General features: G+C 37.0%; 1 long non-coding RNA gene across 1 annotated transcript in view; it reads left to right on the plus strand.

The window, feature by feature from the left end:
* The first annotated feature begins 387 nt into the window (after positions 1 to 387).
* LOC149133983 (uncharacterized) overlaps positions 388 to 15,832 on the plus strand; it is a 54,941-nt gene continuing 39,496 nt past the window's right edge. Inside the window, exon 1 of the long non-coding RNA XR_016243030.1 lies at positions 388 to 526. This is a non-coding gene — a long non-coding RNA (uncharacterized LOC149133983). The remainder of the gene's footprint in view (positions 527 to 15,832) is intronic.

The following is a 15,832-nucleotide window of genomic DNA, read 5'->3' on the forward strand; positions in this document are numbered from 1 at the left end:
TAATTTACACTGCATCTAAAAATACAAACATACTATATACGGTACATTATTAAACACACACACACACACATCTACACATACATGTACATATCTGACAACTTGATTTTTTTTTATTAACCATACAGGGTCGAAACACAGAGGGGACAGCGCAAGGGAACAGACAAAAACCAAAAGTCGGGGGGAAATAAAATCGAATGAAATGACTGGTAATGGTAAATGAAAAGGTGGAATGACGTCTACTCGAACCCGACACTCCAGTTAATATCATTGAACGTTTTTAAAACAAAAAAAAACAATTTTTAACACGTGGTATTTTATTTTTGTCTCTTTCTCCTTGCTGAGTATTGCTTGAGCACGACCGACATGTTTGAAGTACGGTCTCGTGTTTGCCAGTAGACTTCACTGCAACATTGTGTTGTGAGGAATTAACAAAAGGAAATTTTACTGTGTTTAGCCTGCTAGCGGACTTGGTTTCTTGTTTTTAGGCGAAGAGGTAGAATATGATGATATAAAGAGACATTAAGTGGTAAGTAAAAATTATTGAGAATTAATTATTAGAAAAAAAAGTGAACTGTGAATGGACAATGATCGTTTTAAAAGGGGGGAAAAAACAGAAATTCTGTATAAACATTCGAATTAATTGCAAACACGTAACCATCCCGGAGTGGGGCCTGGTGGCCGTTTCATCGTCATTATATAAATTCATGTTATTCATTTTTCATGTTATGTCACCTCGTGTTTTGTTTGTCCCATCTTTGTTGGCCCCTTGTGGGCAATAAAAAATCAGACCGACATGCGTGAAGCGCGGTCTTGCTAGTCGAGTCTCTGCTGGGAGACTTTTCATTGCAGCATTGTGCTGCTATTAGGAATTTAAAAAGGAAGTTTTACTCTGTTTAGCCTGCTAGCGGGCCTGGTTTCTTGTTTTGGGGCGAAGAAAATGGAGACGAAGAATTATACTGCAGCGGATGGAAGGCGAAATGGCGTGATTCCACGTGTGCTGGAGCAACATGAAGTGGACATCAAGGTAGATAGTTTTACAAAATACCAAGAAATAGTGGAGAGGGAAGAGGATAACCTTAAGTTGACCCCACTCCCAGAAGAGGAACAAAACAGAATGTAGAAGGAAATAGTCTATAGAACGTTTTCCAGAAGAAAAAGAAGAATCAATATTGCAACAGAGGAAGAAGTGTCTAGAAGATACCAAAGGCAGCATCATTTTTTCACAAGAGGAAGAAAGTATGGCACAGGTTATTCCGAAAATAATGGCCGCAATTTTATAGTATTTAAATTATATTTTAGGTGAATTTCGACATATATATATATATATATATATATATATATATATATATATATATATATATATATGAAAATGTATTTATTTATTTGTATACTGAGGGTGATAAATTGAATATTAATTTAACATCAAGTTAAAACCAGTGGCCTAGAACATAAAAAATCTGAAAATTCAGAAACGTTGTATATATATATAAACGTATATATATATATATATATATACACACGTATATATATATATACACGTATATATATATATACGTATATGTATACGTATATATGTGCGTATATACGTATATATGTGTATATATATATTATATATATATATATGCACATATATACGTAAATATATGTATATATATATGTGCATATTTATATATATATATATACATATATATGTGCATATATATGTGCATATATACATGCATATGTGCATATATATATACATACATATGTGCATATATATATACATACATCTGTGCATATATATACATACATATGTGCATATATATATATATATACATATATATGTGCATATATATATATACATATATATGCATATTTATATATATATATGTGCATATATATATACGTATAAATCTGCATATACGTATATATGTGCATATAGGTATATATCTGCATATATATATATACGTATATATCTGCATATATATATGCGTATATATGTGCATATATATAAGTATATATATATATATATATATATATATATATATATATATATATATATACGTATATACGTGCATATATATATATATATATATACGTATATACGTGCATATATATATATATATATATACGTATATACGTGCATATATATATAGGTATATATATATATATATATATATATACGTATATACGTGCATATATATATAGGTATATATATATATATATATACGTATATACGTGCATATATATACAGGTATATATGTATATATATACATATAGGTATATATGTATACATATATATATACATATATACGTATATATATGCATACATATATATATGCATATATATACGTATATGCATATCTATATACGTATATATAGGCATATATATATAGGCATATATATATACGCATATATAGGCTTTTATATAGGTATATATAGGCATATAAATACGTATATATAGGCATATATATATGCATATATATAGGCGTATATATGCATATATATACGTATATATATATGCATATATATACACGTATATGTATATATATGCATATATATACACGTATATGTATATATATGCATATATATACACGTATATGTATATATATGCATATATATACACGTATATGTATATATATGCATATATATACACGTATATGTATATATATGCATATATATACACGTATATGTATATATATGCATATATATACACGTATATGTATATATATGCATATATATACACGTATATGTATATATATGCATATATATACACGTATATGTATATATATGCATATATATACACGTATATGTATATATATGCATATATATACACGTATATGTATATATATGCATATATATACACGTATATGTATATATATGCATATATATACACGTATATGTATATATATGCATATATATACACGTATATGTATATATATGCATATATATACACGTATATGTATATATATGCATATATATACACGTATATGTATATATATGCATATATATACACGTATATGTATATATATGCATATATATACACGTATATGTATATATATGCATACGTACGTACGTGTGTATATGTGCATACGTACGTACGTGTGTATATGTGCATACGTACGTACGTGTGTATATGTGCATACGTACGTACGTGTGTATATGTGCATACGTACGTACGTGTGTATATGTGCATACGTACGTACGTGTGTATATGTGCGTACGTACGTACGAGTGTATATGTGCGTACGTACGTACGTGTGTATATGTGCGTACGTACGTACGTGTGTATATGTGCGTACGTACGTACGTGTGTATATGTGCGTACGTACGTACGTGTGTATATGTGCGTACGTACGTACGTGTGTATATGTGCGTACGTACGTACGTGTGTACATGTGCGTACGTACGTACGTGTGTACATGTGCGTACGTACGTACGTGTGTACATGTGCGTACGTACGTACGTGTGTACATGTGCGTACGTACGTACGTGTGTACATGTGCGTACGTACGTACGTGTGTACATGTGCGTACGTACGTACGTGTGTACATGTGCGTACGTACGTACGTGTGTACATGTGCGTACGTACGTACGTGTGTACATGTGCGTACGTACGTACGTGTGTACATGTGCGTACGTACGTACGTGTGTACATGTGCGTACGTACGTACGTGTGTACATGTGCGTACGTACGTACGTGTGTACATGTGCGTACGTACGTACGTGTGTACATGTGCGTACGTACGTACGTGTGTACATGTGCGTACGTACGTACGTGTGTACATGTGCGTACGTACGTACGTGTGTACATGTGCGTACGTACGTACGTGTGTACATGTGCGTACGTACGTACGTGTGTACATGTGCGTACGTAAGTACGTGTGTACATGTGCGTACGTACGTACGTGTGTACATGTGCGTACGTACGTACGTGTGTACATGTGCGTACGTACGTACGTGTGTACATGTGCGTACGTACGTACGTGTGTACATGTGCGTACGTACGTACGTGTGTACATGTGCGTACGTACGTACGTGTGTACATGTGCGTGCGTACGTACGTACGTGTGTACATGTGCGTGCGTACGTACGTACGTGTGTACATGTGCGTGCGTACGTACGTACGTGTGTACATGTGCGTGCGTACGTACGTACGTGTGTACATGTGCGTGCGTACGTACGTACGTGTGTACATGTGCGTGCGTACGTACGTACGTGTGTACATGTGCGTGCGTACGTACGTACGTGTGTACATGTGCGTGCGTACGTACGTACGTGTGTACATGTGCGTGCGTACGTACGTGTGTACATGTGCGTGCGTACGTACGTGTGTACATGTGCGTGCGTACGTACGTGTGTACATGTGCGTGCGTACGTACGTGTGTACATGTGCGTGCGTACGTACGTGTGTACATGTGCGTGCGTACGTACGTGTGTACATGTGCGTACGTACGTACGTGTGTACATGTGCGTACGTACGTACGTGTGTACATGTGCGTACGTACGTACGTGTGTACATGTGCGTACGTACGTACGTGTGTACATGTGCGTACGTACGTACGTGTGTACATGTGCGGACGTACGTACGTGTGTACATGTGCGGACGTACGTACGTGTGTACATGATTGGACGTACGTACGTGTGTACACGTGCGGACGTACGTACGTGTCTACACGTGCGGACGTACGTACGTGTGTACACGTGCGGACGTACGTACGTGTGTACACGTGCGGACGTACGTACGTGTGTACACGTGCGTACGTGTGTACACGTGCGTACGTACGTACGTGTGGACACGTGCGTACGTACGTACGTGTGGACACGTGCGTACGTACGTACGTGTGCACACGTGCGTACGTACGTACGTGTGCACACGTGCGTACGTACGTACGTGTGCACACGTGCGTACGTGTGCACACGTGCGTACGTGTGCACACGTGCGTACGTGTGTACGTGTGCACACGTGCGTACGTGTGTACGTGTGCACACGTGCGTACCTGTGCACACGTGCGTACGTGCGTACGTGTGCACACGTGCGTACGTGTGCATACGTGCGTACGTGTGCATACGTACGTACGTGTGTACGTGTGCGTACGTACGTGCGTTTGTACGTGTGCGTACGTACGTGCGTGTGTACACGTGCGTACGTACGTGCGTGTGTACACGTGCGTACGTACGTGCGTGTGTACACGTGCGTACGTACGTGCGTGTGTACACGTGCGTACGTACGTGCGTGTGTACACGTGCGTACGTACGTGCGTGTGTACACGTGCGTACGTACGTGCGTGTGTACACGTGCGTACGTACGTGCGTGTGTACACGTGCGTACGTACGTGCGTGTGTACACGTGCGTACGTACGTGCGTGTGTACACGTGCGTACGTACGTGCGTGTGTACACGTGCGTACGTACGTGCGTGTGTACACGTGCGTACGTACGTGCGTGTGTACACGTGCGTACGTACGTGCGTGTGTACACGTGCGGACGTACGTGCGTGTGTACACGTGCGGACGTACGTGCGTGTGTACACGTGCGGACGTACGTGCGTGTGTACACGTGCGGACGTACGTGCGTGTGTACACGTGCGGACGTACGTGCGTGTGTACACGTGCGGACGTACGTGCGTGTGTACACGTGCGGACGTACGTGCGTGTGTACACGTGCGTACGTACGTACGTGTGTACACGTGCTTACGTGTGCACACGTGCGTACGTGCGTACGTGTGCACACGTGCGTACGTGTGCATACGTGCGTACGTGTGTACGTGTGCATACGTACGTACGTGTGTACGTGTACATACGTACGTACGTGTGTACGTGTGCATACGTACGTACGTGTGTACGTGTGCATACGTACGTACGTGTATACGTGTGCATACGTACGTACGTGTATACATGTGCATACGTACGTACGTGTATACATGTGCATACGTACGTACGTGTATACATGTGCATACGTACGTACGTGTATACATGTTCATACGTACGTACGTGTATACATGTGCATACGTACGTACGTGTATATATGTGCATACGTACGTACGTGTATATATGTGCATAATTACGTACGTGTATATATGTGCATAATTACGTACGTGTATATATGTGCATAATTGCGTACGTGTATATATGTGCATAATTACGTGCGCCTGTATATGTGCTTCTGTGTGTACGTGCGTGTAGAAACGCGCTTGTGTGTGTACGTGCGTGTAGAAACGCGCTTGTGTGTGTGCGTGCGTGTAGAAACGCGCTTGTGTGTGTGCGTGCGTGTAGAAACGCGCTTGTGTGTGTGCGTGCGTGTAGAAACGCGCTTGTGTGTGTGCGTGCGTGTATAGACGTACGTATGTGTGTGCGTGCGTGTATAGACGTACGTATGTGTGTACGTGCGTGTATAGACGTACGTATGTGTGTGCGTGCGTGTATAGACGTACGTATGTGTGCGTGCGTGTATAGACGTACGTATTTGTGTGCGTGCGTGCATAGACGTACGTATGTGTGTGCGTGCGTGTATAGACGTACGTATGTGTGTGCGTGCGTGTATAGACGTACGTATGTGTGTGCGTGCGTGTATAGACGTACGTATGTGTGTGCGTGCGTGTATAGACGTACGTATGTGTGTGCGTGCGTGTATAGACGTACGTATGTGTGTGCGTGCGTGTATAGACGTACGTATGTGTGTACGTGCGTGTATATATGTGCTTCTATATATAAGTACGTGTATATATGTGCTTGTATATGTACGTACGTGTATATACGTGCATCTATATGTACGTACATGTATACACGTGCATATATATGTACGTACGTGTATATATATATATATGCTTCTATATGTACGTACGTGTATATATATATGCTTCTATATGTACGTACGTGTATATATGTGCATATATATATGTACGTACGTGTATATATGTGCATATATATATGTACGTACGTGTATATATATTCTTCTATATGTAAGTACGTGTATATATGTGCTTCTATGAGTACGTACGTGTATATATGTGCTTCTAAGTGTACGTACGTATATATATGTACATATATATGTACGTACGTGTATATATGTGCTTCTATATGTACGTACGTGTATATATATATATGCTTCTATATGTACGTAGCGTATATATATGCTTCTATATGTACGTACGTGTATATATATGCTTCTATATGTACGTACGTGTGTATATATGCTTCAATATGTACGTACGTCTAAATATGTGATTCGATATGTACGTACGTTTATATAGGTGCTTCCATATGTACGCACTTGCATATGTGCATATATATGTACATGGGTGCATATATGTGCATATATATATAAGGATGTGTATATATGTGCTTCTATGCGTACGTACGTGTATATATGAGCTTCTGTGCGTACGTACGTGTATATATGTGCTTCTATGCGAACCTACGTGTATATATGTCCTTCTATGCGTACGTAGGTGTATATATGTGCTTCTATGCGAACGTACGTATATATATGTCCTTCTATGCGTACGTAGGTGTATATATGTGCTTCTATATGTACATACGTGTATATGTGTTTCTATGTGTACATACGTGTATATATGTGCTTCTATGTGTACATACGTATATATATGTGCTTCTATGTGTACGTACGTGTATATATGTGCATATATATGTAAGTACGTGTATATATGTACTTCTATGCGTACGTACGTGTATATATGTGCTTCTATGCGTATGTACGTGTATATATGTGCTTCTATGCGTACGTACGTGTATATATGTGCTTCTATGCGTACGTACGTGTATATATGTGCTTCTATGCGTACGTACGTGTATATATGTGCTTCTATGCGTACGTACGTGTATATATGTGCTTCTATATGTACGTACGTGTATATATATATATATGCTTCTATATGTACGTAGCGTATATATATGCTTCTATATGTACGTACGTGTATATATATGCTTCTATATGTACGTACGTGTATATATATGCTTCAATATGTACGTACGTCTAAATATGTGATTCGATATGTACGTACGTTTATATAGGTGCTTCCATATGTACGCACTTGCATATGTGCATATATATGTACATGGGTGCATATATGTGCATATATATATATAAGGATGTGTATATATGTGCTTCTATGCGTACGTACGTGTATATATGAGCTTCTGTGCGTACGTACGTGTATATATGTGCTTCTATGCGTACGTACGTGTATATATGTGCTTCTATGCGTACGTACGTGTATATATGTGCTTCTATGCGTACGTACGTGTATATATGTCCTTCTATGCGTACGTAGGTGTATATATGTGCTTCTATATGTACATACGTGTATATGTGTTTCTATGTGTACATACGTGTATATATGTGCTTCTATGTGTACGTACGTGTATATATGTGCATATATATGTACGAACGTGTATATTTTTGCTTCTATATGTACGTACGTGTATATATGTGCTTCTATGCATACATACGTGTATATATGTGCTTCTATGCGTACGTACGTGTATATATGTGCTTCTATGCGAACGTACGTGTATATATGCGCTTCTATATGTACGCTTCTATATGCGCATATATACACGTGCGTCCGCATAGAATCACATATATACACGTACGTACGAATAGAAGCACATATATACACGTACGTACGCATAGAAGCAAATATCTACACGTACGTACGCATAGAGTTACATATATACTCGCAAGTACATATAGAAGCACATATACACGTACGTACATATATATGCACATATATACACGTACGTACATATATATGCACATATATACACGTACGTACATATAGAAGCACATATATACACGTACGTACATACATATGCACATATTTACAGGTACGTACATATATATCCACATAAATACACGTACGTACATATGTATGCACATATATACTAGTACGTACGCATAGAAGCACATATATACACGTACGTACGCATAGAAGCACATATATACACGTACGGACGCATAGAAGCACATATACACGCGTACGCACGTGTATATATGTGTGCTTCTACGCGTACGCACGTGTATATATGTGCATATATATGTACGTACGTGTATATGTGCTTCTATATGTACTTGCGAGTATATATGTAATTCTATGCGTACGTACGTGTATATATTTGCTTCTATGCGTACGTACGTGTATATATGTGCTTCTATGCGTACGTGTATATATGTGCTTCTGTGCGTACGTACTAGTATATATGTGCATACATATGTACGTAGGTGTATTTATGTGCATATATATGTACGTACGTGTATATATGTGCTTCTATATGTACGTACGTGTATATATGTGCTTCTATATGTACGTACGTGTATATATGTGCTTCTATATGTACGTACGTGTATATATGTGCTTCTATATGTACTTACGTGTATATATGCGCTTCTATATGTACGCACGTGTATATATGTGCATATATATGTACGTACGTGTATATGTGCTTCTATATGTACTTGCGAGTATATATGTAATTCTATGCGTACGTACGTGTATATATTTGCTTCTATGCGTACGTACGTGTATATATGTGCTTCTATTCGTACGTACGTGTATATATGTGCTTCTATGCGTACGTACGTGTATATATGTGCTTCTATGTGTACGTACGTGTATATATGTGCTTCTATATATAAGTATGTGTATATATGTGCTTGTATATGTACGTACGTGTATATACGTGCATCTGTATGTACGTACATGTATATACGTGCATATATATGTACGTACATGTATATACGTGCATATATATGTACGTACGTGTATATACGTGCATATATATGTACGTACGTGTATATATATATATATATGCTTCTATATGTACGTACGTGTATATATGTGCTTCTATATGTAAGTACGTGTATATATGTGCTTCTATGAGTACGTACGTGTATACATGTGCTTCTAAGTGTACGTACGTGTATATATGTGCATATATATATGTACGTACGTGTATATATGTGCATATATATATGTACGTACGTGTATATATATTCTTCTATATGTAAGTACGTGTATATATGTGCTTCTATGAGTACGTACGTGTATATATGTGCTTCTAAGTGTACGTACGTATATATATGTACATATATATGTACGTACGTGTATATATGTGCTTCTATATGTACGTACGTGTATATATATATATATGCTTCTATATGTACGTAGCGTATATATATGCTTCTATATGTACGTACGTGTATATATATGCTTCTATATGTACGTACGTGTATATATATGCTTCAATATGTACGTACGTCTAAATATGTGATTCGATATGTACGTACGTTTATATAGGTGCTTCCATATGTACGCACTTGCATATGTGCATATATATGTACATGGGTGCATATATGTGCATATATATATAAGGATGTGTATATATGTGCTTCTATGCGTACGTACGTGTATATATGAGCTTCTGTGCGTACGTACGTGTATATATGTGCTTCTCTGCGAACCTACGTGTATATATGTGCTTCTATGCGTACGTACGTGTATATATGTGCTTCTATGCGTACGTACGTGTATATATGTCCTTCTATGCGTACGTAGGTGTATATATGTGCTTCTATATGTACATACGTGTATATGTGTTTCTATGTGTACATACGTGTATATATGTGCTTCTATGTGTACGTACGTGTATATATGTGCATATATATGTACGAACGTGTATATTTTTGCTTCTATATGTACGTACGTGTATATATGTGCTTCTATGCATACATACGTGTATATATGTGCTTCTATGCGTACGTACGTGTATATATGTGCTTCTATGCGAACGTACGTGTATATATGCGCTTCTATATGTACGCTTCTATATGCGCATATATACACGTGCGTCCGCATAGAATCACATATATACACGTACGTACGAATAGAAGCACATATATACACGTACGTACGCATAGAAGCAAATATCTACACGTACGTACGCATAGAATTACATATATACTCGCAAGTACATATAGAAGCACATATACACGTACGTACATATATATGCACATATATACACGTACGTACATATATATGCACATATATACACGTACGTACATATAGAAGCACATATATACACGTACGTACATACATATGCACATATTTACAGGTACGTACATATATATCCACATAAATACTCGTACGTACATATGTATGCACATATATACTAGTACGTACGCATAGAAGCACATATATACACGTACGTACGCATAGAAGCACATATATACACGTACGGACGCATAGAAGCACATATACACGCGTACGCACGTGTATATATGTGTGCTTCTACGCGTACGCACGTGTATATATGTGCATATATATGTACGTACGTGTATATGTGCTTCTATATGTACTTGCGAGTATATATGTAATTCTATGCGTACGTACGTGTATATATTTGCTTCTATGCGTACGTACGTGTATATATGTGCTTCTATGCGTACGTGTATATATGTGCTTCTGTGCGTACGTACTAGTATATATGTGCATACATATGTACGTACGTGTATTTATGTGCATATATATGTACGTACGTGTATATATGTGCTTCTATATGTACGTACGTGTATATATGTGCTTCTATATGTACGTACGTGTATATATGTGCTTCTATATGTACGTACGTGTATATATGTGCTTCTATATGTACTTACGTGTATATATGCGCTTCTATATGTACGCACGTGTATATATGTGCATATATATGTACGTACGTGTATATGTGCTTCTATATGTACTTGCGAGTATATATGTAATTCTATGCGTACGTACGTGTATATATTTGCTTCTATGCGTACGTACGTGTATATATGTGCTTCTATTCGTACGTACGTGTATATATGTGCTTCTATGCGTACGTACGTGTATATATGTGCTTCTATGCGTACGTACGTGTATATATGTGCTTCTATATATAAGTATGTGTATATATGTGCTTGTATATGTACGTACGTGTATATACGTGCATCTGTATGTACGTACATGTATATACGTGCATATATATGTACGTACATGTATATACGTCCATATATATGTACGTACGTGTATATACGTGCATATATATGTACGTACGTGTATATATATATATATGCTTCTATATGTACGTACGTGTATATATGTGCTTCTATATGTAAGTACGTGTATATATGTGCTTCTATGAGTACGTACGTGTATACATGTGCTTCTAAGTGTACGTACGTGTATATATGTACATATATATGTACGTACGTGTATACATGTGCTTCTAAGTGTACGTACGTGTATATATGTGCTTCTATATGTACGTACGTGTATATATATGCTTCTATATGTACGTACGTGTGTATATATGCTTCAATATGTACGTACGTCTAAATATGTGATTCGATATGTACGTACGTTTATATAGGTGCTTCCATATGTACGCACTTGCATATGTGCATATATATGTACATGGGTGCATATATGTGCATATATATATAAGGATGTGTATATATGTGCTTCTATGCGTACGTACGTGTATATATGAGCTTCTGTGCGTACGTACGTGTATATATGTGCTTCTATGCGAACCTACGTGTATATATGTCCTTCTATGCGTACGTAGGTGTATATATGTGCTTCTATGCGAACGTACGTATATATATGTCCTTCTATGCGTACGTAGGTGTATATATGTGCTTCTATATGTACATACGTGTATATGTGTTTCTATGTGTACATACGTGTATATATGTGCTTCTATGTGTACATACGTATATATATGTGCTTCTATGTGTACGTACGTGTATATATGTGCATATATATGTAAGTACGTGTATATATGTACTTCTATGCGTACGTACGTGTATATATGTGCTTCTATGCGTACGTACGTGTATATATGTGCTTCTATGCGTACGTACGTGTATATATGTGCTTCTATGCGTACGTACGTGTATATATGTGCTTCTATGCGTACGTACGTGTATATATGTGCTTCTATGCGTACGTACGTGTATATATGTGCTTCTAAGTGTACGTACGTATATATATGTACATATATATGAACGTACGTGTATATAGGTGCTTCTATATGTACGTACGTGTATATATATACATATGCTTCTATATGTACGTAGCGTATATATATGCTTCTATATGTACGTACGTGTATATATATGCTTCTATATGTACGTACGTGTATATATATGCTTCAATATGTACGTACGTCTAAATATGTGATTCGATATGTACGTACGTTTATATAGGTGCTTCCATATGTACGCACTTGCATATGTGCATATATATGTACATGGGTGCATATATGTGCATATATATATATAAGGATGTGTATATATGTGCTTCTATGCGTACGTACGTGTATATATGAGCTTCTGTGCGTACGTACGTGTATATATGTGCTTCTATGCGTACGTACGTGTATATATGTGCTTCTATGCGTACGTACGTGTATATATGTGCTTCTATGCGTACGTACGTGTATATATGTCCTTCTATGCGTACGTAGGTGTATATATGTGCTTCTATATGTACATACGTGTATATGTGTTTCTATGTGTACATACGTGTATATATGTGCTTCTATGTGTACGTACGTGTATATATGTGCATATATATGTACGAACGTGTATATTTTTGCTTCTATATGTACGTACGTGTATATATGTGCTTCTATGCATACATACGTGTATATATGTGCTTCTATGCGTACGTACGTGTATATATGTGCTTCTATGCGAACGTACGTGTATATATGCGCTTCTATATGTACGCTTCTATATGCGCATATATACACGTGCGTCCGCATAGAATCACATATATACACGTACGTACGAATAGAAGCACATATATACACGTACGTACGCATAGAAGCAAATATCTACACGTACGTACGCATAGAATTACATATATACTCGCAAGTACATATAGAAGCACATATACACGTACGTACATATATATGCACATATATACACGTACGTACATATATATGCACATATATACACGTACGTACATATAGAAGCACATATATACACGTACGTACATACATATGCACATATTTACAGGTACGTACATATATATCCACATAAATACACGTACGTACATATGTATGCACATATATACTAGTACGTACGCATAGAAGCACATATATACACGTACGTACGCATAGAAGCACATATATACACGTACGGACGCATAGAAGCACATATACACGCGTACGCACGTGTATATATGTGTGCTTCTACGCGTACGCACGTGTATATATGTGCATATATATGTACGTACGTGTATATGTGCTTCTATATGTACTTGCGAGTATATATGTAATTCTATGCGTACGTACGTGTATATATTTGCTTCTATGCGTACGTACGTGTATATATGTGCTTCTATGCGTACGTGTATATATGTGCTTCTGTGCGTACGTACTAGTATATATGTGCATACATATGTACGTACGTGTATTTATGTGCATATATATGTACGTACGTGTATATATGTGCTTCTATATGTACGTACGTGTATATATGTGCTTCTATATGTACGTACGTGTATATATGTGCTTCTATATGTACGTACGTGTATATATGTGCTTCTATATGTACTTACGTGTATATATGCGCTTCTATATGTACGCACGTGTATATATGTGCATATATATGTACGTACGTGTATATGTGCTTCTATATGTACTTGCGAGTATATATGTAATTCTATGCGTACGTACGTGTATATATTTGCTTCTATGCGTACGTACGTGTATATATGTGCTTCTATTCGTACGTACGTGTATATATGTGCTTCTATGCGTACGTACGTGTATATATGTGCTTCTATGCGTACGTACGTGTATATATGTGCTTCTATATATAAGTATGTGTATATATGTGCTTGTATATGTACGTACGTGTATATACGTGCATCTGTATGTACGTACATGTATATACGTGCATATATATGTACGTACATGTATATACGTGCATATATATGTACGTACGTGTATATACGTGCATATATATGTACGTACGTGTATATATATATATATATGCTTCTATATGTACGTACGTGTATATATGTGCTTCTATATGTAAGTACGTGTATATATGTGCTTCTATGAGTACGTACGTGTATACATGTGCTGCTAAGTGTACGTACGTGTATATATGTGCATATATATATGTACGTACGTGTATATATGTGCATATATATATGTACGTACGTGTATATATATTCTTCTATATGTAAGTACGTGTATATATGTGCTTCTATGAGTACGTACGTGTATATATGTGCTTCTAAGTGTACGTACGTATATATATGTACATATATATGTACGTACGTGTATATATGTGTTTCTATATGTACGTACGTGTATATATATATATATGCTTCTATATGTACGTAGCGTATATATATGCTTCTATATGTACGTACGTGTATATATATGCTTCTATATGTACGTACGTGTATATATATGCTTCAATATGTACGTACGTCTAAATATGTGATTCGATATGTACGTACGTTTATATAGGTGCTTCCATATGTACGCACTTGCATATGTGCATATATATGTACATGGGTGCATATATGTGCATATATATATAAGGATGTGTATATATGTGCTTCTATGCGTACGTACGTGTATATATGAGCTTCTGTGCGTACGTACGTGTATATATGTGCTTCTCTGCGAACCTACGTGTATATATGTGCTTCTATGCGTACGTACGTGTATATATGTGCTTCTATGCGTACGTACGTGTATATATGTCCTTCTATGCGTACGTAGGTGTATATATGTGCTTCTATATGTACATACGTGTATATGTGTTTCTATGTGTACATACGT

Source organism: Octopus bimaculoides, chromosome 9 (assembly GCF_046866305.1).
Source record: "Octopus bimaculoides isolate indiv1 chromosome 9, ASM4686630v1, whole genome shotgun sequence".
NCBI classification, from domain to species: Eukaryota; Metazoa; Mollusca; class Cephalopoda; order Octopoda; family Octopodidae; genus Octopus; species Octopus bimaculoides.